Consider the following 24,731-nt stretch of genomic DNA (forward strand, 5'->3'; position numbering starts at 1 on the left):
TGCTGAAGTAAGCTGATAGAATGATCTTCACAAACAAAGGCGTTTGGGGCACACAAGAGCAGGTCATCAACATACTGAAGGAGAACCACATCCGGGTGTGCCAAGATCCATGGTTGTAAGCATGTCTGCAGTGCTTGAGTGAATTGGTTTGGAGAGTTCTGTGCTCCCTGGGGCATTCTTGTCCAGGTATACTGTTTCCCACGATAAGTAAACGCAAAAAGGTATCTTGAAGATTCTTCTAGAGGAACGCTGAAGAAAGCGTTTGCAAGATCGATTACTGTGAAACAAGCAGCAAAAGGAGGTATTTGGGAGAGGAGAGTGTTGGGGTTCGGAACCACTGGGGTTTCCAGGACAGTAGCAGCATTCACAGCTCTGAGATCTTGAACCAAACGGTATTTTTCAGGTTCACCTTGTGCAGTCCTCTTCTTGACAGGAAATAAGGGTGTATTGGCAGGTGACATGCACGGGATAAGCACGCCGTTCTTTAGGAAGGCGGAAATCTGTCCTTCCAGAGCCTGTTCTTGACCAGCTTTCAAGGGGTATTGAGGTAGGTGGGGTGGTAATGCACCTTCTTTCAGGAAGATACGTACTGGGGTGACAGGAAGTAGGCCAATATCATCAGGGCCTGTGGCCCATAATCCATCTGGGATTAGGGGTAGCACTCTTGGGGGGATACGTTTCTGGCAAGAAAGCACTAGGAGTGTATGTATGGCTTGCAGAGCACATACTTTTTCAGTGGTAGGAGTATTTTCGAGGTCTAGATACATTCCAGATGAATCAAATCGGATAGTTGCTCCCATCTTCTGTAAAAGGTCAGCTCCCAGTAAGTTGGTTGGGCATGAAGGAGAAACAAGAAGTCTTGACAGTATACTCTGGTGTCCAACAGGCACTGGATAGGTAAGGCGAGTCTTGGTAGGTTGTCCGTCAACTCCGACACATGAGATATAGTCAGGAGAGAGGGTGACACCTGGTGGGATATCCGAGGTTCTTAAGACTGATCTGGCTGCACCCGTGTCCACTAGAAAAGGGATTTCATGACCATTTACTGGAAGTTTGACTGTTAAAACAGGGCCAGATTGATAAGAAAGGTCTTTGTCCGCCAGGTTAGTGAAAACAGTAGACACAGGCTTGCCAAGTTCCTATGCATCAGGGTAAAACCAGTCCTGAGGAGGAGGAGGAAATGATTGTTGATCAAGTTGGTTCTGTTGTGATCTCTGAGGTTGACGCCCCTGGCCTGGGGGTCGATTATATCCTTGGTGGCGGTCATGCTGGGCCATATTCTGTTGTCCCATGTTCAAATTGGAGAATCCTCGGGTTGGTGGGTAACCTTGCTGGGTTTGAAGATTCTGTCCTAAAAAGAGACGGCATTGCTTCCTAATATGGCCTAGTTTGCCACAAAAATAGCAAGCAGGTTTAGGCTTTTGGGGCCTATTGTTGTTGTTGGGCATCTGTTGGTGTCTGCCAGGGAAAGGACTTCCTGGATAGAGTTGAGCTGGCTGATTATACATAATCTCCTCCACTCTTGAGGCATTGTTAGCATGAGGGTTTTGTGTTTGTTGGAAAACAGCCACATTATTATCAGTCAGTCTTTGAGGCGCATGATTAATCTGTTGCTTCTCAATAGCTTTCGAAATGAGCAAGACTTGGCTGTGGGGTAGTTCTATATATTCAGGGCGAGTTTCCACCAATTTTCTCTTAATGGGGTCAAGAAGGCCTTTGACAAAAGATTCGACAAAAAGGGTGCGCTGGTGTTTTATCTTCATATCAAATCCATGGTCTTGGAAGAGTGCCAACATTCTAGCATAGTACTTTTCCACCGTCTCAGTGGGTTCCTGAGATGTGTCGGCCACACTGACAGAGGAGTCAGCCAGTCTATCTTTGGCCCATTTCTGAAGTCTTCGGCAAAACTCTTCACCCGAGGGATAGCTGAGGGTATCTACCATCCCATCCTCCAATAATGCTGACCTGATAATAGGCCAAAAGGAATCTCCTGCCTTGATACCAGTAATATTAGCTAGATCCTGCCAGTTAGCGGAGTAGGTTTTCTGCACTTCATTGAGCCTACGGTAAAAAGGCATTGGTTGTTTCTCAGGATCAGGCAACTGGCTCAGTAGATTATTGATTTCAGCAGGGTTGAAAGGAACATACTTAGGTTTCTCTTGATTAGTCAAAACATGTTGAACTGGGGAAAATGGTGTTGGTGGTGGTGTATCGGCAATTGGTGGTGGTGGTGGTGGTGGAAGCGGTAAGGAGTCAAATGAAATCAACGGTGGAGGAGGAGGAGGTGGAGGTTCGAGACCTGGAAGGAGGTCATTACTAAATGGATTATGTCTCGATAGGGGTATCATCTCGGTTGAGTTTTTCTGCGCAGTGGAGAGAGAATAATCTGTACACATGTACTGCCAAGTTTCTGCAAGTAAGTCAGCTATGTATGAGTCTTGAACTACGATCTTGATAAGCCGTACTGTGTGGATGGGGCCAAAGTCTCGTATTGCAGATAATATTGTCTCACAACAAGGCTTCTCGGGAAACCCAAATAGTCCAGCACAGATAAGTGGCAATGAGAGTGAGGTTAATTCTTTAACTTTGACATTCTGGAGTACATTGTGTACTGTCTGTCTCAGTAAGCGGGCAGCTTCTTCATGAACATAATCTCTGTATATGGGGCCTACTGCATGTAGGATGACCCTACATTTCAGGTTGTAACCTGGAGTTGTCACTACTCCTGTCACTGGTAGGTGAGCACCCTGTCGGTATGCCAGGATGTCATCACAGTCTAACTGTATCTCCTTACCACCGTGCTTCACTATCTGTCTAGCCACACCTCCATTGTGCTTGAGGGCAGCGTTAGCTGGATTCACTAAAGCCTCTGTATCCTGATGTACCACATCACCTACGCCTATGACCAAGGTGGTCGAGAGATCCCATATCTTGGTAGAAAATACTGGAGTGAAAGGTATCGGGTTAAATGTCACTCTATTAGGTCCCTCAGACCTTCTAGTGGTAGTGTGGCGTGGGGTTATCGGATGATATGAGTCAACTGATACTCGTTCATCCTCGAAACCAAAACCTGGGGAAGGCAGTTGTCTAGTTCTAAGTGACCCACGTTCAACTGTCCCGGGGGCAGATTCCCCCTTCTCCATCACTCGGGTATGGAGGTTCCTGCTTAAGTTTGATAGGGGTCTTAGGTATAGGAAGGGTGGGTAAATTGAATTGCTGACGTGCAGTTGCAAGTAGTTCATCAAACTCATGAAAGTGTGGACTGAATGGGGTATTCAATGCTTGCTGTGGAGATAGGATCATAATGGGAGCGGCACCTGGGGTGGGTACATAGTATGCTCCAGAGGCAGTCAATAAGGGATATAGATTAAGAGCGCTGCTGTCCGGAAGGGTGGGTTTGGGTATAGCAATATGGCTGCCGGAAGTAGGCTGTTCCCCTTGGGTGGTTGGGGAGGAGCTGGGAGTCCCAATATGGCCGTCCGCACGTACAGCAGTGTCACTAGGTGGGGCAGACTGGGCGGTTCTACATTCAGGGGCTGGATTTGGGCGTCCCCTCCCACAACTACTGCAATATTCAGCAGAGGGTGGATTCTGCTGATGGCAATGTGGACACTCCCAGCATCGTGGTCCACCGTCGCCATCATGGGATGTGTCACCCCCCCTATGGTACATATATGCAGTCACTTCCTCTTTTGCATTGACATATTCCACCTCTACATAATTATCTTTTGCAATTGAACATGCGGTGCGATGCCATGCCTGGGCAGACAAAAGCAAGTCATTATCCTCCAAGGTCCCTCTGTTCTCCCTAAGGGCCTTGTCCCACAGCGTAGCCTGCAGCCTCCCCTTTTTAGGCATCTGACAGACATCCATTAGTTTTTTCATATTAGCCACATGTTTCTTTCCTTCTCTTTTGGTTACCAGCTCGACTGGGCTTTCATAGGTATTATCGGGAGGCTTCGATGCAAACAAGGATCGCAAGCTTTCCATCGCGTTGCGAGTTTTTTCAGGACTCAGAGATCACGGGTGTTCCTACTCTACACTAATACCTAGTTCGTGCAATTCAAGCACGCGACCGTAAACCCAGCAAGTGAAACACTTATTTAAAATATCTGACAAAAACTAATCCTTCACGATATGGTCATTGGAGGCCCCCTGGAGGGGAATATGAATGTACAACAAGCTACAGAAACAAGTGTTTCCTGTCTGTTTGACTTCACCGGAAAATAGGGAAGTGAAAGTCAAACTTGAGGAAGTGTCTGGAAAGAACAGAACAGCTAACCGCAGCTGCGTAGACAAACTACTAGACTACTACTCCTATCATACGTTCTTTACAGTGTCTGCGCTCAGAAAGAAAAAAGGAAAAAAAAAAAAAAAGGAAGTAGAAGTTTCACTTGCATTAAACTTTAACTGACAAATATTAACATACGGCCGCTCTAAATCAGAACTGGTCTTGCCCAGCACCACAGCCAAGGCTAATTCACTGACTTGAAACGGACAGGTTCTCTCACAAACCCCAAACTATCTAACAGATTCTCTTTCAAACCCCAAATTGTATCAGGTTCTCTGCCAAACCTCAAAATTGTAACAGGTTCTCTGCCAAACCTCAAATTCTATCAGGTTCTCTCCCAAACCTCAAATATGTATATCTCTGTAACACAGGTTCTCTGTCAAACCCAAAATTATCTCTATACTGACACCAGTTCTGACAAGTTAAACCACCACGTGTCTCAGAGCCCCAGTAAGAAACCCATAGACAGTTAGTTGGTTACGACAAGCTGTACGTACACAATGATACACGTACATTTACGGGTTCTCTGGACGGCACAGCGGGAGGAACACCTCGTCGCTAAGGTCACCACGGGGATCGAACAGGCTAACCACAGACTCACACAGGACCGCCTGACACAACAGGTAAGCTACAGATTTATAAAATCAGCAGACTTACCGTTGTGGTGGAGTTGATCAGGCTCGTTCAGTCGGTCCGGGATCGTCTAGCAGACAGCCAGGTGTCGGTCCCACGGGGTAGGCCCCCCCCTGCAGGTGCCGGCCTATTGTTCGGGCGCCAGTGTCGTGGCAGGGAGGTATGGGGTAATTAGGGTAATTTATTCTGCCACGCTTCAACCAACTGTCTATGTCTCAATTGTAAAATAGGGAAGTGTCGGCCGTAAGGAAATCACACCAACAACCAGTTTGGTCCAAGTTCCATATACACTCCTCTTTATTACTTCCTTGATCCATACATTTATAGGGTAGAATATAGGGGTGGTTACAATATAACATTATTACATTCCTCTTTGATCTAATTGGATTACACCAAATCTCTATTAATTTATGCATTTTCTACTGCGTAGCTTTGGCCTTTAGACTCTTGTAGTAGTAACGTTTTCTATCTTCACATATCTTCTGGACGTGACTTCCTCTATCTTCCTCTGCAAACCACCAGCATACCATTCTTTGTCCAGGACAGGAACCATTAATCTTCCATGTGAAGGCTTTGCTTTGCAGAAGCAGTTACAAGCTACTAGTGTATATATATATGTCTGAAGCAGTTTGTTAAGAATTATATATTGTAATGAGAATCACGTGTTAGTATACATTGTAGATTTAAATGTTTCTCTTATGAGGGTCATCCCCTGACCCCATACTTGACATCTTGACATCGGGGATGATACCGGGAGTCAGGCTTACCCGGGCAGTAATCAAAGTTGACCAAATAGCAGAATAACCGTCGCTTGGAGGCCGATACAGCAGGAGCTCATGGCAAACACGTCTTCTCTCCTCAGCGGCTAGCCACGCCCCCCACAGTTGGAGAATTTCTGGAAGGGGGTTGTGGAGATTGTGAGGAGGGCTTACTCGCAGGGCCGTCTTACCCATTGGGCATGGTAGGCGGCTGCCCGGGGGCCCTTGCGTCCTAGGGGGCCCCTGCCCCAGTGGCAGACCTATCACATGTGCAGCCGGGGCCCCGAGGAGGAGAGGGGCCAGCTGCCGCCGCTGCTCCCTGCCAGGCAAGGTTTTTAAATAGGGGCCTGGGGCTGCTTATAAAGATCTCTGCAGCCAAACGTGCCCTAATCAATTTAAGCAAGCAGGCTGCGGCTGGCTACATTGAGGTACGCACGCACGCTCTGCAATTTCCTCGGTGCCTAAGTGAGCAGCTGGAGTTTGGTGGCCTCACAGCCGCCTCCCAACCTCCTAGCCCTGGCACACAGGACCTGTGCAGTGCAGAGAAGAGCAGCACCGTGCACGTGCACAGCTGCTGGAGTCTGCTCTCCCCCACCCGGGCAGTAGAGTGGCCTGCACCCCCCCCTCGGAGGACGCAGTAGAACAACTCCTCCCCCCAAGCCCTCACCCGGGATAGAGTATCAGAGTGGGAGTGTTCTTGAGTATGCGATGGAGTAAGTGTTCTCTGCTGAGTGTGCTGTGCTATGAAGTAAGGAGTGTGTGCTGTGTGTAATGGGGTATGTGTGCTGTGCTATGTGTAATGGGGTATGTGTGCTGTGTGTAATGGGGTATGTGTGCTGTGCTATGTGTAATGGGGTATGTGTGCATACCTCCCAACTTTTGCAAAGAGCAAAGAGGGACATGTGGTCCCCATAGCCACGCCCCCATAGCGACCCTCCATAGCCACGCCCCCATAGCAACCCTCCATAGCCACGCCCCCATAGCAACCCTCCATAGCCACTCCCCTACAATCACAATATAGTGCCCCACATAGAATCCAATCCCCCACATAGTGCCCCACATAGTATCCAATGCCCCCATATAGAGCCCCACATAGTAGCCTATGCCCCCATATAGTGCCCCACATAGTAGCCAATGCCCCCATATAGTGCCCCACATAGTAGCCAATCCCCATATAGTACCCCACATAGTAGCCAATCCCCCCATATAGTGCCCACATAGTAGCCAATCCCCATATAGTGCCCCACATAGTAGCCAATCCCCCATATAGTGCCCCACATAGTAGCCAATCCCCTCATATAGTGCCCCACATAGTAGCCAATCCCCATATAGTGCCCCACATAGTAGCCAATGCCCCCATATAGTGCCCCACATATTATCCAATCCCCCATATAGTGCCCAACATAGTAGCCAATGCCCCCATATAGTGCCCCACATAGTAGCCAATCCCCCATATATGCCCACATAGTAGCCAATCCCCCCTTATAGTGCCCCACATAGTAGCCAATCCCCCCATATATGCCCCACATAGTATCCAATCCCCCATATAGTAGCCAATCCCCATATAGTGCCCCACATAGTAGCCAATCCCCATATAGTGCCCCACATAGTAGCCACTTCCTCCATATATGCCCCACATAGTAGCCAAACCCCCATAGAGTGCCCACATAGTAGCCAATGCCCCCATATATGCCCCATATAGTAGCCAATCCCCCATATAGTGTCCACATAGTAGCCAATCCCCCATATATGCCCCACATAGTAGCCAATCCTCCATATATGCCCCACATAGTAGCCAATGCCCCCATATATGCCCCACATAGTAGCCAATCCCCCATATAGTGCCCCACAGAGTAGCCAATACCCCCCATTTGTGTGGCCCCAGCGGAAAAAACAATAAACAGTAACTCACCTGTCCTCCGGTCCCAGCAGCTCCTCTCCCGGCAGAGCGTGCACTCCCATCATCCTCCAGGGCGGGCAGCGGGGTACTGATTTATTGTTTTTTTCGCTGGGGCCACATATAATGCGGGACACTGGGGGCCGTTCCGGGACCGCGGGACAGCACCCCGAAAACGGGACTGTGTGTAATGGGGTATGTGTGCTGTGCTATGAAGTAAGGAGTGTGTGCTGTGTAATGGGGTATGTGTGCTGTGCTATGTGTAATAGGGTATGTGTGCTGTGTGTAATGGGGTATGTGTGCTGTGTGTAATGGGGTATGTGTGCTGTGTGTAATGGGGTATGTGCACTGGGGTATGTGCGCTGTGCTATGCTATGTGTAATGGGGTATGTGTGCTGTGTGTAATGGGGTATGTGTGCTGTGTGTAATGGGGTATGTGTGCTGTGCTATGTGTAATAGGGTATCTGTGCTATGTGTAACGGGGTATCTGTGCTATGTGTAATGGGGTATGTATGCTGTGTGTAATGGGGTATGTGTGCTGTGTGTAATGGGGTATGTGTGCTGTGTGTAATGGGGTATGTGTGCTGTGTGTAATGGGGCATGTGTGCTGTGTGTAATGGGGCATGTGTGATGTGTGTAATGGGGTATGTGTGCTGTGTGTAATGGGGTATGTGTGCTGTGTGTAATGGGGTATGTGTGCTGTGCTATGTGTAATGGGGTATGTGTGCTGTGCTATGTGTAATGGGGTATGTGTGCTGTGCTATGTGTAATGGGGTATGTGTGCTGTGTGTAATGGGGTATGTGTGCTGTGTGTAATGGGGTATGTGCACTGGGGTATTAGCGCTGTGCTATGCTATGTGTAATGGGGTATGTGTACTGTGCTATGTGTGCTGTGCTGGGGGTCAAATTGCACCTCTGCCCAGGGGCCCATAATGCTGTTAAGACGGCCCTGCTTACTCGGTGAGCCTCTCTTTTGATCCCAGGGTGTGTATACTGGGGATCCTGGAATTCCCAGATGCGGATGAGCACACTCTCATTGCAGTGCAGAGAATGCTTTATCAAGCCCGTAAAGTTATAGCGGCCCATTGGATACAGCGTGTCCCACCCACCAAACAGGAATACATACGGAAAATGAATAACACCCTGAGGCTAGAGTGTGCTGTGTATATTAAAAGGAAGTGCTCTCAAAAATTTTAAAAAATATAGGGAAGATGGGTGGACACCCCAGGCCTCCCGTCTAGGGCGCTGTTGCAGAGTTGTAGAGTGCCACCACTCCCTCCCAGTAATGTCATAAATTAATATGTATGTACAGTCGTAGGTGTGAAATGCATATATATGGAGTCTCTCCACGAAGGCCCCGGACGAAGTGGTGAGACAGAGCTGTTTTGTTTCCAATTTAATTATTAAAATGGTTGTCATTTATTATATACACGTAAGGTTTAGATTCAGCATATTATTATATAGGCAAGAAAGAAGAAATGGATTCCTCCAGCTCATATAAAAATTCCACTTTATTGTAACAAACGTCTAAAATGATAGCCGACGCGTTTCGAGCCTTTATGGCTCTTAATCATGGCATCTGCATCTGTACAAAATTGCAGATGCCATGATTAAGAGCCATAAAGGCTCGAAACGCGTCGGCTATCATTTTAGACGTTTGTTACAATAAAGTGGAATTTTTATATGAGCTGGAGGAATCCATTTCTTCTTTCTTGCCTTTGACACCCCGAAATCCAGGGGTTTCATCCCCCGTGCTCTACATCTTCCACGTGATATTTGAGAAGCTTGATGATTATTGGGAGCTGACCACACCTACCGTCTTTTTCCTTTTCTATATTATTATATATACCGTCGTATGTATACCAACTCTTTCTATTACTGTTGCCTCCTGTGTGGGGAACTACATAATATTGGTTTGTTTCTTTTTCTCCCATGCTTGGTAATGTTTTTTAAGTGTTTTGTTGCTTGTTTTTTGTGCTTAATTGTTTATAACAGAAAAAACTTTTAATAAAAAAATATCTGATTAAAAAAAAACATCTCAGGATCCAGATGTAATGATAATTTAACTGCGGCACAACGCAGAGCATTAAAAGAACTTCAGTCCTTATCCGATGTAGTATACAAAGCAGCCGACAAGGGGGGAAATGTGGTGATTTGGCCTAGAGACAAATATAAAAAAGAAGCCTTTAGACAGCTAAGGGACAAGGAGACATATAAGAAATTGACACATAACCCCTTAGATAGATTTGCTGCAGAATTACTAAAAATTCTTCAAGCGCTCTGACATCAACAGAGACTGGCACCTTCCCTTGCAACAACAGAAAATGCAGCACATGTCCCCACATACTACAAACAAACACAATCTGCATCCCCAATACAGAGCGGAACTATACAATCACCAGTGCTTTCTCATGTACATCCTCTAATGTGGTCTACATGATAAAGTGTACAAGATGCCCCACAGGGATTTACATTGGGGAAACAAAACAGAAACTACAAACTAGAATGAACTTACATAGACATACAATAAAAAAAAGTCTCAACACCCCTGTAGGTCAGCATTTTTCAGGACTGGACTATAGAATAACAGATTTAAAGGTTATGGTCACTTCCAGAGTGACAGAGAGAAGAAAGTGTGGGGATTCAAATTGATAAAAACATTCCAGTCATTAACACATGGACTAAACCTGGCACCTGGATTTATGACCCACTACATTCACAGATAAGACTGAACTGACCAAGAATCTTGGGCTTTCATTTATTGCCCTGGCTTATCTATGTGATGTATATACCCCTCCCCCCCTCCCTAATTCACAGATGTCTCTCCCTTCTTGTTTGTAACATCCCTAAAATGTTGTGCTGTTCCTGTAAGTCATTCATTTGTGAACTTGTCTGACAAAGAGATCTTGTGAATCCCGAAAGCTCACAGCTCTAACAATTTTTTGTTGGCCAATAAAGGTATCACTCCTAAAATACTTTGATTACAAGTATTTACCACAATAAAAATTCTTTAGAAAGCCCTCGACATAGGAATTTTGCCCAAGAAGGTATTTGATGGTCTAGTTCCAAAATTTCCACAGATTCCAACATTTTATTTACTACCAAAGGTCCATAAAGATCCCCTCAATCCGCGGGGTCGTCCAAACGTACCCAGCATAGATGGATTATGTGACCCTATTTGTAAGTTTATCGATTTTTACTTAAAACCACTGGTTAAAAATTTACCATCTTATGTTTGTGACACAACGGTTGCCCTGGCGCGACTTGATGGGATCTTTATGGAACCTGACATACTCATGGTGGCAGCGGATGTAGAATCCCTGTACACCTGTATTGGGCATGAGGACGGACTGAAAGCTGTAGAATTCTACTTAGGAACTAGCAACTGGGATGGCGACACCAGTAGATTGATTTTGGAACTTCTGCAATTTATTTTAAAAGACAATTTTTTTACTCTTTTTTTTACCTCCAGAAACACGGCACTGCCATGGGGGCGGCGTGTGCACCCTTGTACGCCAACCTCTTCCTGGGATTCAGGTGTGCACGCTGTCGACCGTGTGCAGTGCTGGCTGAGGTATATTGATGGCGTTTTGTTTATTTGGCAGGGATCGCTGTCCCAGTTGGAAAAATTCATGATGGGGTTAAATAACAACACTAAGAATATAAAATTGACATTTAAGTGGAGCCCGAATAAGATTGAGTTTTTGGACATAGAGATCGAGAGGGATGAACAGGAACAATTGCAGACAGACGTATATAGGAAGGCGACACCCACAAAGTCATTACTGCATGCATCATGTTAGGTCAACCATTGAGGCGATTCCAATTGGGCAGTTCCAAAGAATAAAAAGGATCTGTACATCAGATGAGAGATTTGAGAAACAGGCGATAGACCTAACAGATCGATTCTTAGAAAGAGGGTATAGCAAGCGTTGCATTAAGAAGGGCTACAAGTGTACTAAAGAGATTCAGAGAAAGGAGCTTCTGCAGCGAGCCGGGGTAATGGGAAGAGAGTGAGGGGAATGAGGAGTGGATGATGGTGATGGTAGTCTCTCCTGAGTGTGGCGCTGAGCTCCTCTGTGAGGGGATGCACTGAGGGCTGCAGGGGGAGAGTGTGCTATACCTGCAGGATGGCTGGAACTTGTCACGGTCACAGGTGGGCACGAGGGCTTCTGCAGGTACAGGGGGACTCTCTGGCGCTTCCCAGGTATCACTCTCTCTTCTGTGGCTGCTGCAGCGGTTTCTGTAGGGGGGCTGCACCCGTGTGTAAGGTGGTCGGTGGTGTGGACTTGTAGTTCTCCCGGGGCCAACCCCAAAATACTGCTGCCTGGTAATATGGCCCTTGATGGTGGTGTGGTGCAGGTGGACCAGACAACAGGGAGACAAGGAGGGAGGCAGTGTAACAACAACTCCTTTACTGTAAGACTTGCAGGTGTTATACAGTCCTTTAGCATACAGTGGTGAATACTGGTGGCTTTGACTGGGTTATTGTACTTGTGAGAGCCTGGTGGTGTGTGGAATGCTGATGGGCACCGTGACCCTGTGGATCTCTCCCCAATGGCGCTTGAGTCTGTAATCCCTCTCAGTCGGCTAGGGAGCTTCCTGCTTCCGTTACTGGGCCGGGCCTTAGGCCACAACTTTCGGGTCCCAGAGGTATCCAGGGGTCCTAGTCAATCTTACCCCCCGAATTTCAGGAAGATGGGTACAGAGGCCTCAGTTATCTCTGCTACCCAGTATGCTCAAGTCCTTTTGCTTAGGGGTTTCTGCCCTTAGGATGCCCACTAGAGAAATACCTTGTATCTCTGTAAATACTTCTGAAGAACTCTCCTCTGGTTCAGTCTCTCCTCCTTTATCTCCTTCCCCTTCTTTAGTAACAAGCAGGCTTGACTGGCCTGCTTGCAGAACAACCACTAGCTGCACTGTATAGTGGCTGTACACACTGACTAGCCAGTGACTGCACACTGACTGGACTGAACTCGACTGAACACCACTTCCTGTCACAGCTAGGTCTCGTGAGGAGACTGCTCCTCCCCCTTCTAGCAACTTCCTATGGGATTAATACACTATCTCTACACTACCTAGAGCAGTTCCCACTAGGGACAGTAGGTGTCGCTGTTGTGTGGTGTGCAGTGTAAAGCATGTAACCCATTCTCTGCCTGCCAGTTACTGGTACAGAGAAATACACAGAATAGTTGCACATAAAACATGTTAACTCCTAAAATATATAATAACACTTGTTGACAGGTGCCATCCTCAGCCCAGCCACAGGAACCATGCTCTGGTATACTACATAATTCCCCCTCTAAAAATAAGCCGGCCTCGGCGACGGGCTGGGGCGAGGATGAAAGCTGGAAACACAAATAAAAGGCACCATACCTGTATAAAAGTGTAAAAGTTTGGTTAGGCACATAGGCAAATATAGTGCAAACAATTTTGTAAACATAGTGCCCAACAGGGAACTCTTAACCCCTTAGTGACCGCCGATACGGCTTTCTACGGCGGTCACTAATGGTCCTTATTCTGCTGCCATCAGCTTTTTACGGCGATGGCAGAGAATAAGGCTGCAGGGCCGGGACGGCCCCCACCCCATCCCCCCGGCTACCGGAGGTAGCTGAGGGGTTGGGGCAGTGTGTGGGGTCCGTCCCGGGCCCCCCCCCCCTTACCGACGATCGCCGCTATTAACGTTATAGCGGCGACCGTCGGTAAAGGAGATTACCGGTGCCGCCGCCGCCTTTCATCTCCCCCCGCCGTGAATCTACGGCGGGGGGAGATGAAATAAGTGTCCCCCAGACCTCAGATCAGCCCCCCCTAGTGCCCCAATAACTAACCCCCCTCCCCCGGCGGCCATCATTTCCAAGATGGCCGCCGCCATTGCTGTGAACCGACTAATGTCGGTTCACAGCGATGTAAAAGTTAAAATGAATGAAAGCCCCACGCTCTCCGCCACCGGAGGTAGCGGAGAGCATGGGGCAGTCATCGGGGACCCCCCTGTTTGGTCCCGGTACAAGCGATCAGCGGTATATACTATATACCGCTGATCGCTTGTGCCATGTGCATCCAGGCACTTTTTATCCCCTGTCACCATGAATGATTGGTGACAGGGGATAAAAAGTGATGTCCCCCCAACCCCCAAGTCGCCCCCCCACCCCCCCTGTCACCCCCGTCCCCCAGTCACCCCCCCCTTCCCCATATACTCACCGGATCCACGGAGCTCCTTCCTCCTCGACGTCCTGGCTGGTTATGAAGTGCGCATGCGCTTCACAACCAGCCAACTCTGAAAATTTAAAGTGACAGAGACCAATTTGGTCTCTGTCACTGAACTATGATTACTGAGATAGAAAATATCACAGTAATCATAGTAATACAGTGAAAATGAATATGTAAAGTACAAAAAGTGACAAACATACAAAAAAATAAAACACACACTTTTTATTATAGTAATAATTGCAGTTTACTCCCAAATTACCCCTAACCCCTCCCCAGATTACCCGTAACCACCGCACGTTGCCCGTAACCACCGCACGTTGCCCGTAACCACCGCACGTTGCCCGTAACCACCACACGTTGCCCGTAACCACCACAAATTGCCAGTGACCCCCTCCCGATTGCCCGTAACCACCCCAAATTAAATGTACCCACCCCAGATTACCTATAAGCACTTCAGTTTATCAGTAACAATCCCAGATTGTCTGTAACCCTTCCAGGTTGCACATAACCCCCCAGGTTCCCCGTAATCATGCCAGATTACATGTAACCCCCCCAGATTGCACGTAACCACCGCGCGTTGCCTCTGACCACGCCACAATGCCTCTGACCACCGCACGTTGCCTCTGACCACCGCACGTTGCCTCTGACCACCGCACGTTGCCTCTGACCACCACACGTCGCCTCTGACCACGCCACGGCGCCTCTGACCACCCCAAATTGCCAATGACCCCCTCCAGATTGCGGTGCCCATGCCAGATAACAGGTATCCATCCCAGATTGCCTATAAGAACTTCAGTTTATCCGTAACCACCCCACATTGCCCGTAACCACCCCACGTTGCCCGTAACCACCCCAGATTGTCAGTAAGCACTGCAGGTTGCCCGTAACCACCCCACGTTGCCCGTAACCACCCCAGATTGTCTGTAAGCACTGCAGGTTGCCCGTAACCACCCAACGTTGCCCGTATCCACCCCAGATTGTCTGTAAGCACTGCAGGTTGCCCGTAACCACCCCACGTTTCCTGTAACCATCCCAGATTGTCTGTAAGCACAGCAGATTGCCCGTAACCAGCCCACGTTGCCTGTAACCAGCCCACGTTGCCTGTAACCAGCCCACGTTGCCTGTAACCAGCCCACGTTGCCTGTAACCACCCCACGTTGCCGTAACCACAGCAGGTTGCCCGTGACCACCACACGTTGCCCATAACCACCCCTCGTTGCCCGTAACCACCCCACGTTGCCTGTAACCACCCCAGGTTGCCGTAACCACAGCAGGTTGCCCGTGACCACCCCATGTTGTCCGTAACCACCCCAGATTACCTGTAACCACCTCAGGTTGCCCATAACCACCCCTGGTTGCCTGTAACCACCCCACATTACCTGTAATCTCATTTTTTTTATTCTATTTTAGTAACTGCGCTATTCTAATAACCATTACTAGCTGCAATTTTGCTCCTGTAAATTGGCGCTCCTTCCCTTTTGAGCCCTGCTGTGTGCCCATACAGTGGTTTATGCCCACATATGGGGTACCATTGTACTCAGGAGAACCTGCGTTACAGATTTTGGGGTACGTTTTCTCTCCTGTTCCTCGTGAAATTGAGAAATTTCAAACTAAACCAACATATTATTGGAAAAATTAGAGTTTTCATTTTTACTGGCCAATTTTGAATACTTTCCTCTAATACCTGTGGGGTAAAAATGGTCACCACACCCCAAGATGAATTCTTTGAGGGGTGCACTTTCCAAAATGGGGTGACTTTTGGGGGGAATCTATTCTGCTGACACTACAGGGGCTCTGCAAACGCACCTGGTGCTCAGTAACTTCTTCAGAAAAATCTGCACTGAAAATGCCATTTGCGCTCCCTTCTTTCTGAGCCCGGCTGTGTGCCCATGCAGTGGTTTGCGCCCACATATGGGGTACCGTTCTACTCAGGAGAACCTGCGTTACAAATTTTGGGGTACTTTTTTCCTCTTGTTCCTCGTGAAATTTAAAAATTTCAAACTAAACGAACATATTATTGGAAGAATTCGAGTTTTTCATTTTTACTGTCTTCTTTTGAATACTTTCCTGTAATACCTGTGGGGTCAAAATGGTCACCACACACCAAGATGAATTCTTTGAGGGATGTACTTTCCAAAATGGGGTGACTTATGGGGGGTTTTCTCTCTGCTGACACTACAGGGGCACTGCAAACGCACCTGGCGCTCAGAAACTTCTTCAGCAAAATTTGCATTGGAAAAGCTAATTGGCGCTCCCTTCCTTCTGAGCCCTGCTGTGTGCCCATACAGTGGTTTACGCCCACATATGGGGTACCGTTGTACTCAAGAGAACCTGCATTACAAATTTTGGGGTGCTTTTTGTCTCATATTCCTTTTGAAAATGAGAAACTTTAATCTAAACGTATATATTATTGGAAAATTAAAATTTTCAATTTTTTTACTGCCTAATTGTGAATACTTTCCTCCAGCCCCTGTAGGGTTAAAATGCTCATTATACCCCTAGATTAATTCTTTAAGGTGTGTAGTTTCCAAAATGGGGTCACTTATGGGGGTTTTCAGGATACCAGACTTCTAAATCCATTTAAAAAAAGAACTGGTCCCTAAAAAAATCAGTTTCACGAAAATGTGATAATTTGCTGATACATTTCTAAGCCCCATAACACCCTAAAAAAGTAAAATATGTTTACCAAATTATGCCAGAATAAAGAAGACATATTGGTAATGTGACTTAGTAACTAATTTATGTGCTACGACTTTCTTTTTTTAGAAGCAGAGAATTTCAAAGTTCATAAAATGCAAATTTTTTCAATTTTTCATGATATTTTGATGTTTTTCACAAAAAACACACAAAATAGTGACCAAATTTTGCCACTAACATAAAGTGCCATATGTCACGAAAAAACAATCTCAGAATCGCTAGCATACGTTAAAGCATCACTGAGCTATAAGAGCATAAAGTGAGACAGGTCAGATTTTGAAAAATTAGCCTGGTCATTAAGGCCCAAACTAGCTGCAGCACGAAGGGGTTAAAGTCTCTCTATTGGCACTTAGCACAGCGTCCATATTAGAGTGCTTCTTTGGACAAGCAATACACATGGCTGCAATAACAGTGTAGTAGTATAGGGCTTCTGGCACAGCTCAATATATATAGAGTCCTGGTAGTGTCCATGAATACGAAGTCCCTTTTTGGCAGAACAAACATCGCTCTGTGGCACATGACAAAGATAGTGTCCATGAGAGTCTCTGGGTTAGTAAGGTCACTGAATAGGCAGTCCATGGCAGATTATAACTAACATAAACAGTTCTGGGAATCTTGGCTATATAACCAGGCACATATCTTAAACGTTACTCTTGACTTTAAGTCAGGCACTAAAGCTTGAACATTACATTGCTATAACATTTACTCATAAATAACATTATAATGCAATCAACAATATGGCCAACAAGGCCGGAACTTAGACTCTGTATCTGAGTGGAGGCATTCCTCTGGTGGTTCTCTCAGATCTCCTCAATGGAGGTGGCTGCTCCACTACTACTGATAGTAGTTCGGATTCTGGTTCAGCTCTTGAGGTAGCCAGTTCTCTGGTAGGAACTCTTGAGGTAGGCACAGTTAGAATAGGTCCCAGAAACATGTACAGTGGGTCAAAGAATGCACTTGGTACATGAACAGGTAGCTCTGAGCTTTCTTCTGTCTGTGAACTAGGTTCTGTATCATTGAACTCTGCTGGATGATCTTCCTTTAGGCAAAGTTTAAATCGGTTGCGGTGTACGGTTTGAGGTTCTCTTCCTTCTTTCTCAATCTTGTAGACCTCTCCGTCTGAATAGGGTACAGCCACAATTGTGAAGGGTTCGGCTTCCCACTTTGGATCAAGTTTACTTGTTCGATGATGGTTTTTTAGCCAAACTCTGTCTCCCATTTGTAATGGTTCCAATCGAGCATGTAGATTAAAATCTGCTTCTTGCTTACGTCTGGCTTCTTCCATCTTAGTGGCAACAATCTCCTTAGCTTCTTCCAGGCGTCTTTGGTGGTCTTTCACCCAGGTGATTTCTGGTAAAGGGTTCACTGAATCTGGTACTTGTACTCCAAGGGCCAAGTCGGATGGTACCTGTCCTTGACGACCAAACATCAGGAAGTATGGAGTATATCCAGTGGAACAATGGACTGTATTGTTGTAGGTGTACACCAACTCAGGTAGTGATTTTGGCCAATCAGCCCTTTGAGAGGTTGAGGCTGTTCTCAACATGCTGATGAGGATCTGATTGATCTTCTCACAAAGACCGTTACCCTGAGGATGGTAAGCGGTGGTTCTCAACTTCTTACAGTTGTGCTGCTGGCAGAGTTGGTGGATTAACTGTGACTCAAATGCAGCTCCTCTGTCTGTTAGAATGTGATCAGGACAGCCGTATGGTAGAATGAAATTCTTCCAAAGCTTTTCAGCAGTTGTCTGAGCAGTCAAATCCTTCATGGTACTGCTACAGCGAACTTTGTGAAGTGGTCGACTATGGTCAAGGCATAGGTATACCCAGACCTACTTGACTCCAGTTTTACATGGTCCATAGCAACAATTTGAAGAGGACGTTGAGTCTTGATAGGATGCAAAGGAGCTCTTTGGTCATGTCTTTCTCCTTTGGTCCTTGTACAGGAAGGACATTCTCTACACCACTTCTCAATGTCCTGGCGCATGCCAATCCAGTAAAACCTTCCCTGAATGGTTGATTCGGTCTTCTGTACACCAAAGTGTCCAGATTTGTCATGGTACGCCTCAAGTACAATGTGAGCATCCCTATGTGGGATCAGCAACTGATGAAGTCGCTCACCTGAGGTTGGGTCAAGAGTACTCCTCTGTAGTAGACCTTGGTAGAAAAACAGGCGTTTTCTCTGTCTCCAGAGACGTAGCAGCTCAGGGTCAGGATAGTCTTGACGCAGTCTGCGTGGTATCCTACCACTTTGCAGGTAGTCCTGGATCTCTCCCAACACTCTACTTTCTTCTTGGAGGGTCTTCCAGGAAACATTTTTAAGGTGCTGGTTAGATTTGGTAGGCCTGGCATTTTGACTCTGTGCAACCACAGTTGTTTTCTGATGAGCAAAACGGGTGTAGAATGCGGGCATTTCGACTTCTTCCCTATCATCTTCCAGTGTACTGGGTGGTTCCTCACCTGTTGGTAGGGGGGATAAGGCATCGGCATTGATGTTGACCTTGCCAGAGCGGTACTTCACAGTAAATTGATAGTTTGCCAACCTTGATGCCCAGCGTTGCTCCAACGCTCCAAGTCTTGCCGTGTTGAGATGTGCCAATGGATTATTGTCAGTGAAGACAGTGAAGGGTGTCACTGCTAAGTAATCCTTAAACTTCTCGGTCACTGCCCAATACGAGTGCTAAGAACTCCAGTTTGAAAGAACTGTAATTCTGGTCGTTCTTCTCTGCACCTCGCAGACCTCTACTTGCGTAGGCAATGACTCTTTCTTTCCCATCTTGCACTTGGGACAAGACTGCTCCGAGGCCTAGGTAACTGGCATCGGTGTACAAGCGGAATGGAAGCTGGTAGTCAGGGTAAGCTAAGATAGGAGGCTGGGTCAGAAGTCTCTTAAGAGTCTGGAAGGCAGTCTCCTGCCGGTCAGTCCAGATGATGGGCAACTTCTTTTTACGAACTTCAGGCGGATGCCCTCTCAGTAGTTCTTGCAACGGTTCGGAAATGTGGGCAAACTGTGGTATGAATCTTCTGTAGTACCCTGCGAATCCGAGAAAACTCCTCACTTCCTTAACAGTGGTTGGTGTAGGCCAGTCTTGAACTGCTGAGATCTTTTCTGGATCAGGTTTCACTCCTTCTGCGCTCACTATGTGGCCCAAGTACTTCACCTGTGGTTTGAGGAGGTGGCATTTTGATGGCTTAATCTTCAGCCCATGCTGGATTAGAACTTGGAAAACTTCTGTGAGATGTTCGAGATGTTCCTTATAAGTCTTGGAATAGACTATCACGTCATCCAAATAAAGTAGAACGCTCTCAAAGTTCTTATGTCCAAGGCATCGCTCCATCAGCCTCTGGAACATAGCTGGGGCATTACACAGTCCAAAAGGCATGCTGGTAAACTCGTAGAGACCCATTGGAGTGGTAAAAGCGGTCTTCTCCTGATCCTCTGGTGCCACTGGTACCTGCCAGTATCCACTGGTGAGGTCCAGGGTAGAAAAGTAAACGGCTTTCCCTAGAGCTGTGAGGGACTCCTCGATGCGCGGAAGTGGGTAGGCATCCTTGTGGGTCACACTATTGAGTTTGCGGTAATCCACGCAAAAACGGATGGTTCCATCTTTTTTCCTTACCAACACAAGGGGTGCTGCCCAAGGACTCTGGCTATCTTTGACAACGTTTGAATCCTTCATGTCTTGCAGAAGCTTCTTGACTGACTGGTGCATAGCAGGTGGTAGAGGTCTATGCTGCTCCTTGATTGGCGGATGGTCTCCAGTTTGAATGGTGTGTTGCAGCAAAGTGGTTTTGCCGAAGTCCAGTGGATGTTGATTCAAAGCTTGTTGATACTGGCATGCAATGTTCAGTACGCCTTTTAGTTGCGCAGCTGGCGTAGCAGGATCACCAATATCAAGTTGGGTCCACCAGGGTTCCTGGGGCCTCTGCTCTGCACTGTCCATGACTCGAGCAGTTTGGCAGCAGGTTGCTGCTTTACTACTTACAATGTCTTCAAATGTGACTTGGGAGCAGAGCCGGACTGGGGCTGAAAAGCAGCCCGGGCACAAAACCCCCACCAGCCCCCATATATATCGTTGCCCCCCCCACACACACACACACCCATTTTGCCAACTATTTCCAACAGAAGAATTTTTAGCTCTACTTAGTCACATTACTTTCTTACATATGTGAAGCCCAGAATTATCACAGAAGAAAAATAAGTGTACACTACCAATATAATTAATAATACCGCCATACACTGACCATATAGTCACCAGATACAAGGTGTACACAGATGCAGCAGACTATTACACCCTCAAGACTACAGAATAGAATACAGCAGTGATATTACATACCAGGTGTACACAGATGCAGCAGACTATTACACCCTCAAGACTACAGAATAGAATATAGCAGTGATATCAGCTACCAGGTGTACACAGATGTTGCAGAGTATTACACCCTGCAGACTATAGAAGAGTATACAGCAGTTATCAAACGCAGTCACAGGTAGAATACAGAACAGTTACAGAGGCTCTGTCCGCTCTCCTGTCATTGTGCTGTTCCCCTATCAGACTCCCAAATATATTATCCCTCGCACAGTAAACACTTGCTGTTATTATTACTATGTCACACACTATTAGTACTATTATATAGTGTGTGAGCAGCAGGACTGTCCTCAGAAGATGCAATATTAGCTGTCAGCAGGGGTGGACACAGACAGCAGAGGATCACTGTGCAAGGATGTGCCTGAGCCCCCCATAACCTAAGTATCCCCCCACTCTTGCCCCTACATAAGTGATTACACTGGACTCACAGGTGGCGTCTTCTGTGATCAGAGTCGCTCACTTTCTTTTTTCTTTCCCATCAGGCCCGGCCATCATGACTATTCTCCCGAGCACAATTCATCTCCACAGAATCTGCCAGACAAAGAATTTAGGCTCCTGGCATTAGCACCATCCTCACTTCTATACACAGTCCCCATGAATTGCCACACACTGTAATAGTGCCCACTCTGTGCCCATATAATAGCCCTCTCTGCACCCCCATATAGTATACATAGCCCCCTTTGTGACCTCATATAGGGTATATATATCCCCACTGTGCCCCCATATAGTGTATATATATATCCCCACTGTGCCCCCATATAGTGTGTATATATATATATATATATATATATCCCCACTGTGCCCCCATATAGTGTATATATATATCCCCACTGTGCCCCCATATAGTGTGTATATATATATATATCCCCACTGTGCCCCCATATAGTGTATATATCCCCACTGTGCCCCCATATAGTGTATATATCCCCACTGTGCCCCCATATAGTGTGTGTATATATATATATATCCCCACTGTGCCCCCATATAGTGTATATATATATCCCCACTGTGCCCCCATATAGTGTGTATATATATATCCCCACTGTGCCCCCATATAGTGTGTATATACATATATATTATATATATATCCCCACTGTGCCCCCATATAGTGTGTGTAAATATATATATATCCCCACTGTGCCCATGATTAGTGTGTGTAAATAAATAAATATATATATATATATATATATATATATCCCCACTGTGCCCCCATATAGTATATATATATCCCCACTGTGCCCCCATATAGTGTATATATATCCCCACTGTGCCCCCATATAGTGTATATATATCCCCACTGTGCCCCCATATAGTGTATATATATCCCCACTGTGCCCCCATATAGTGTATATATATCCCCACTGTGCCCCCATATAGTATATATATATATCCCCACTGTGCCCCCATATAGTATATATATATATCCCCACTGTGCCCCCATATAGTATATATATATCCCCACTGTGCCCCCATATAGTGTATATATATATCCCCACTGTGCCCCCATATAGTATATATATATATCCCCACTGTGCCCCCATATAGTGTATATATATCCCCACTGTGCCCCATATAGTATATATATCCCCACTGTGCCCCCATATAGTATATATATATCCTCACTGTGCCCCCATATAGTATATATATATATCCCCACTGTGCCCCCATATAGTGTATATATATCCCCCCTGTGCCCCCATATAGTATATATATCCCCACTGTGCCCCCATATAGTATATATATATCCTCACTGTGCCCCCATATAGTATATATATATATATCCCCACTGTGCCCCCATATAGTGTATATATATCCCCACTGTGCCCCCATATAGTATATATATATCCCCACTGTGCCTCCATATAGTATATATATATCCTCACTGTGCCCCCATATAGTGTATATATATCCCCACTGTGCCCCCATATAGTGTATATATATCCCCACTGTGCCCCCATATAGTATATATATCCCCACTGTGCCCCCATATAGTATATATATATCCTCACTGTGCCCCCATATAGTATATATATATATATATCTTTGACCAAAAGGAAAATTTAAAACATACCTTTTATTTTTATTTTTCTAAAAAATATTAATCAGTACAAAGAAAAACAAAAAAACAACAAAAAAAACTAATTAACGCAGCCATCACCATCCTCCTGAGCACTCAGGAATAACAAAGTTCATATCTCTTTCTTTTCTTCCCAAGACACCGTGTGCATGTTCCTTTATTTGTATTGCACTTTCTTAGTCTTGTATTTTATACGTGTGTTTATTCCTTATTGTATTTATATAAACAGTCTTATTTGTGAGCAATTACTTTATGCATCTTCCGTGTTCATGTCCCTTTTGTTTGTAATATTTATGTAAACAGTCTTTTTTTGTGAGCAGTTACTTTATATATATTCATTTTAATTGTAATCAAGTGAAAGATTTCTTTTTTACTTCCCTTATTTCTCCTGTAGTAGGTATTGGAAGTCCTTCACTCTCTTGTTGCACTGGCCCGACGCGTTTCCTGAACCATTATCCTCCAGGGCCGTAGGGTAAGCTCACTTTTTTCTTTTTTCTTTGGGACTTTTTCAATCCATCTGCACGGCTCTGGTGATGGCCGCACTCTGATCAGCGCATCTTGGCTTTCTTTTATATCTCACGTAAGCCCGCCTTCCATTTGACAGACTGCTTTCCTCTCCAACTGAAACAGATCCCACCTGTGGTCCCTGTTTGGGAGATATACTAGTCCGGAGCGATCCTCACGTGATCCTGTTGGTTTACCTCTGTTGCCTGGATACCTGAGACGCAGCCGCGTCCCAAGCCTCGCTTTGGATCCCGTATCTAAATGGTAAGTGTTTTCAAGTTGTGGACTTTACAGTTTTTTACTTTCTTATGTGTTCATGTGGATCTTATTCACACTTTTTTCACTTGTAACTTATGTTTATGGATTCCTTTGTTCACCGAAAACACATGTATGATACGTAATCATTGAGGCCGTGCGGTCGTGCTGAGTTCATTCTGAAAATCCAGCGTGCCTCACATTGTAATAACCGCTTGTCATAGTCTCCTTTCAGTACATGTCTTTTTACTACTTCCAGCACCTGGCACTTGAGCACTTTGCAGTTACCGCCATGTTTCTCTATGAAGTGGATTGCTACAGGAGTAGTACGTTTGTTTTTTATGTCCCCTATGTGTTCACTTAAACGTTTTTTAAGTGGTCTGAACGTTTTTCCCACATAGTTTTGTGGACAGGGACACGTCAGCATGTATACAACTCCTGATGTTTCACAATTTGCAAAATCCCACATCATAAAGTTCTCTCCCGTGCTGCTACTCATGAAGGATTTTCCAGGGGTGATGTATCTGCACATTGTGCATTTTCCACACGGATATGTCCCTAGAATCCCCCTAGATTTTTTATTTCCATCTGTTGGGAGGTGGCTGTGAACTAGCCGATCCTTCAGGTTACGTCCCCTCCGATATGTAATTTGCGGTCTGTCCGGTAGAAACCCTGTGATGGTTTGGTCTAGTTTGAGGATGGGCCAATAGAGGGTCAGAACTTGTTTGACCTCTGCCGCCTTTACATCATACGTGCCGATGATCCGTGACACTTCTTCTTCCTCATTACTTTTAATTTTGGGTCTTAACAGTTCCGTACGATTCCTTTTTATTGCCTTCCAATAGGCGCTTCTGAGAACTTTCTTAGGGTAGCCCCTTCTCTGGAGTCTATCCCGTAGTTCAGCAGCCTTTTGTTTAAATTCATTCAGGGTAGAGCAGTTTCGACGCAGTCTTAAATACTGGCCGACCGGTATGCCAGACCGCACGGCCTCAATGATTACGTATCATACATGTGTTTTCGGTGAACAAAGGAATCCATAAACA

Source organism: Dendropsophus ebraccatus, chromosome 3 (assembly GCF_027789765.1).
Source record: "Dendropsophus ebraccatus isolate aDenEbr1 chromosome 3, aDenEbr1.pat, whole genome shotgun sequence".
Lineage (NCBI taxonomy): Eukaryota > Metazoa > Chordata > Amphibia > Anura > Hylidae > Dendropsophus > Dendropsophus ebraccatus.